Below are 4,979 nucleotides of genomic sequence, written 5' to 3'. Positions count from 1 at the left end.
ATGTGTGCAATGTGAAATAATCACATCAAGGTAAGTGGGGTATGCATCACCTCAAGCGTTTATCCTTTGTATTACAAACAGTCCAATCATACCCTTGTAGTTATTCCAAAATGTACAATTAAATTACTGTTGACTGTAGTCACTCTGTTGTGCTATCACAAACTAGATCTTACTTATTCTATCTAACTATATTTTTGTACCCATTAACTATGTTTTGTACCCATCTCCACACCCTTCCTAACTCCATAACTACCCTTCTCAGACTCAGGTAACCATCATTCTCTGGGAGTTTGATTATTTTAATTTTCAGCTCCTACAAAGGAATGAGAACAGGCAAAGTTTGTTAGTTACATGCAAAGTTGATTATTCCACTCGATAATCCAGGATAAACTTCTCTAGAGATACTTCATTACATCTTTTGCCACAGAAGATAATATTCACTCTTGTGCCATATGAGGTAATATTCACAGGTTCTGGGGAATAAGATATGGACGTATCTTTTTGGGGGCATGCTATAGAGAGGAAATCTCTAATCTTATTGACCAAATACAAACATGAAGTTAGAGGAGGCTGGAGATGGGGGCAAAATTGATTTAACATATTCCTGTTTTGAGTGTGTATTTTATGTAGTGCCTTCTAATCTCAAGTATAAATTAATATTCAGGAAATAATCACTACATTAGATTTGGTAAGGACCATAGTCAGGTAGGAAAAAAAAGTATCCTAGTGTTTCACTGAAGCTTCTGACATCCCTGACCATTTTGAGTTCATTATCTACATCAATGTGCATTCCTGAATGGTAAAATTCATTAATTTGGCCAGTATTGAAGCATCTTTATAAGAGTTCAACCAGTTACATATTTAAGCAATTCCATTTTTCTACAGTGAGTTTAAAATGGTTGTCAGTGTTTCAGTTTTGTTCTTAGTTGTAACAGCTTGGACTTTTAAAAAGTTATCCAGTAAGGATCACCACTTGTCAAAAATCAGGTTTAAGAAGATGTCATTTGATTTTGTGCAAACCTCACTTCTCAAGTCACACCAATTTCTTGTTTGAGAAAAGCATTTGGTCATAGATCTGTGACTTGGCTAGTCAGGTGGCTTATACTTAAAAGCATTATTTTTTTGAGAAAACATTTTGTGTCTATGTTTTTGCTTCAACCCTCCAGACTTTTAAAGCAAAAAAAACCATGTTTCATTGGTATTTTTAGCTTCTAAAAAAAAGTACTTGTTGCACAGTATTTGCTTCAGATTATTTAAAAGCCCTTTAAATATTAATATATTGAGTAAATGGTTCCGCAACTACACTAGTCTGAGTGGGTATTATTATCCTATTCCACTCGCGGGAAGACTGAGTCCCAGAGGTCTCAGCTGAGGGAAAATTCCCTTACCAGTATCAGAGCTGGAACTGAAATTCAGATCTCCTTACTCTTAGGCCAGTGACACAGATGGCACAGGGCTTCTGACACGTCATCTCAATTTTACAAGATTCTCAAGGTTTGGAAATGCCTTAGAGACCTCGCTATTAGCGATTTGCAGGGATAGACAAACTGCAGATAAATCTTCCTGTGCATCGACTTAAAAAAAAAGAAAAAACACCCACTAGATTTTCTGTTCGGTGCCAACATTGACAGTTTCTTTCCTCTACAGACCTACGTGAATTGATGACATCAGCTCAGCCCCAGATCAGTGTCTTCTTGGGCTGTTTGGAATGGTTGTCTCTTCCACTGTCCCCTTCAGTGTGCATTGTGTGTGAGAGGGGACACCTGAGTTGTTGGACTGATGTCCTCTGTGGGGCTGGTGAGAAGTCCGGGGCATGCTTCACTCTGAACGGGTCGATCTGGGGTGAATTATTAGCTGCATGCTGACTTCTAAGTGGAAATCTATATCTTGCCTAGTTCTGCTCTGTGCAAACCTTGTCGTCTTACCTTGTGAATATTGATTGCATTTAAACAGGTTTTTTGCCCCAGGCCTGGTCAAGGCACCAATTAGATGTTGACTCTCATGCCGCTTGCATAAGGCTGTCTATGATTAGGGATATGGGACTGGTTCCAACATGCAGCCCTTTCAGACAGGAAAGATGCTTTAGCCTGAATAATTTATTGGAAACCCCTTTCTAGCACAAAAACAAGAGTAGAGTGAGCTCACCGAGACGAAACGGCAATTCATCAGTATGTTGCAACTTCTCCTTTCCCTGGTCCCATTCTGTCTACTCTCATATGCTCGGTTTTTTCTTAATAAAATAAATCGTTTGTTTGCAGGTTGGGGAGAGATTTCTCAGGCAACATTCTGAATTCCCGACAAGAAAGGTTGACCCACATGATTTATTTTGATATAGCAAATGACGGAACACATATTTGGTGATTACAGGAGGATTTTGCTTCTTTGGCATCTTTGTACTTAATTCTTTGTTTGTGAACCTTCAAAAGCAAAATCTTTTAAAAAGCACATTAAAAAAATAGCCTGCCAGGTGCAGTGGCTCAGGCCTGTAATCCTGGCATTTTGGGAGGCCAAGGTAACCAGATTGCTTGATTCCAGGAGTTTGAGACTAGCCTGGGCAACTTAGCAAGATCTGTATCTCTACAAAAAAAAAAAAAAAAAAAAAGGCAAATGTGTTTTTAAAACTTTCCCACTATTTTTTAAAATCTAGAAAGATTGAAAATTGAGAAAACATAGAGAATAATTGAACAAATTATAGTGCCCCTCACATCCGCAATTAAAAACTAGAGGTCTTAGCATAATGGTTTTAGATATTTTAAAAAATGAAAGGTAAATTTGAAGTTCCATATTTATCCCTTCTTAATATCATTATGCTTTTTCTCCAGGAGTAAACATTATCTCATATATATATATATATAAATATATATATATAAAAATATAAAATATATATATATATATTTTTTGAGACGGAGTCTTACTCTGTTGCCCAGGCTGGAGTGTAGCGGTGCTATCTTGACTCACTGCAACCTCTGCCTCCTAGGTTCAAGGAATTCTCCTGACTCAGCCTCCCGAGTAGCTGGAATTACAGGCGTGTGCCACCACACCTGGCTAATTTTTTGTATTTTTAGTAGAGACAGGCTTCACCACGTAGGTCAGGCTGTTCTCAAACTCCTGACCTCAAGTGATCTGCCTGCCTCGACCTTCCAAAGTTCCAAAGTACTGGGATTACAGGCATGTGCTACCATGCCTGGCTAATTTTCGTATTTTCAGTAGAGATGAGGGTTCTCCGTGTTGCCCAGGCTGGTCTCAAACTCCTGGGCTCAAGTGATCCTCCCACCTCGGCCTCCCAAAGTGCTGGGATTTACAGGTGTGAGTTACTATGCTCGGCCCTGCAACTCTTTTTCATTCATGGTTTGGTTTATGGTAGCTATCCACTTGATGCACCTCAATTTAATTAATTTAACAATGAGCAATTTTATGTTGGGAGATACTGAAATGTATTAAACTTTTATTTTTGATAAAAATTATTCTTTCTAATTTATTGCTACTATTAGCAAGGTTGCTAAAAAATTTCTTAGAAATGTATAACCTTTGAGTGCTCATGAGAAAATCTTTTTAGCATAAGTGTACAAGTAATTATGAAGTTTAAGTTTTAGCAGACTTTGCCAGATTGCTCTCCCAAGGGGATGTATTCTGTTACAACCCCTCTGCCCTAGTGAGGCTTAAAGTTTCCACTTCACATTTCATCACATTCTCATTAACATTTGATCTTGTGTGATTTTATCTCATAGTTTTAATTTGCGCTTCCCTGACCACCAGTGACACGAGGATGAATACTGCTTGATTTGTTATTACCCACTCAGGACCATCCCTCCTTTCTGGATTGCATTTTCCTATCCTTTGTTCCCATTTGTAGTTGTTTTGTTTATCTTTACCTTTATAATCTACAGAAACTCTGGATACTAATTTTTGTTGGTTATGTGGACTGTGAACATTTCCCCCAAATCTGTTGCTTTTAATTTTGCCTGAAGTAGGATTCAAAAACAATTAATTTTTGATCTATTTAAGCTATGATTTTTTTTCTGTTTAAAAACTATGTAGAAATCTCTACTCTAGGTCATAAAATTATTTTCTAATATTTTCTTGTAATGACTTTCAGGTTTATCTCTCATGTTTGTATCTTTAATCTACCTAGAATTTATTTGCTTATTTATTTGCTTGTTTATATTTGGCATGGGGTGAGCTGCTGCTCCAGATCTGGACAGCCTCTTCCCCAAGACTTCTTGCTGTGGGTCAGAAATAATCCTCTTCTGTAAGTCACTGTTGGTTGAACTTTCTGTTACTTGTAGCCTAACACCTTCCAATTGCTACACTTATTCTCTCTCCCCACTCCTTTTAGAATTCTCCTTTTATGTATCTTGGAGCTTATAGTGATTTTTTCCATTTTTCTTTTCTATTTGTGTGTGTATGCATATATACTGCATAATGCATATGGTTTTTACAAAATTCAAATTGCATAGCTAAGGTCAAAACAGCTTGTGTATGTGTATATATATATATGTGCCTTATTTTGGGAGATTGCCCAGCTGTGTATTTCAGTTCACCAATTCTCTCTTTGGCTAGCTCTAGTCATCTGTTTAAACTCTCCATTGCCTATGTTTCTCAAATCACTGTATTTTTTTTACTTCTACAATTTCCAGTAGTTCCTTTTTCAAATCTACCTTTTTTTTGTTTTCATTATGTCTTTTTCATGCCTCATAGACTCTATTTCTTTCTCCACATATGTATATTTCAAGTAAACTTATTTTAAAGTTCGACTCATATTGATTTATTATTTATGGTTTCTTTATGGCCTTTTATTGTTTGCTGATGATGTCCTATAGCATTTGATGTCTTCAAATGCTGTCTGGACTGTATCTTCAGCATGAACCATTTTTTACACCTGTGGCACATACTCTGGCTTGCAGAGACTCTTCCATGAGAATTTTCATAATTCCTTCTATTGGGGCTATGAAGAAAATCTCAGGGCCAAAGTTTTACAT

Source organism: Mandrillus leucophaeus, unplaced genomic scaffold (assembly GCF_000951045.1).
Source record: "Mandrillus leucophaeus isolate KB7577 unplaced genomic scaffold, Mleu.le_1.0 Scaffold155, whole genome shotgun sequence".
Taxonomy (NCBI): Eukaryota; Metazoa; Chordata; class Mammalia; order Primates; family Cercopithecidae; genus Mandrillus; species Mandrillus leucophaeus.
Note: the sequence above shows the minus strand (reverse complement) of the source record.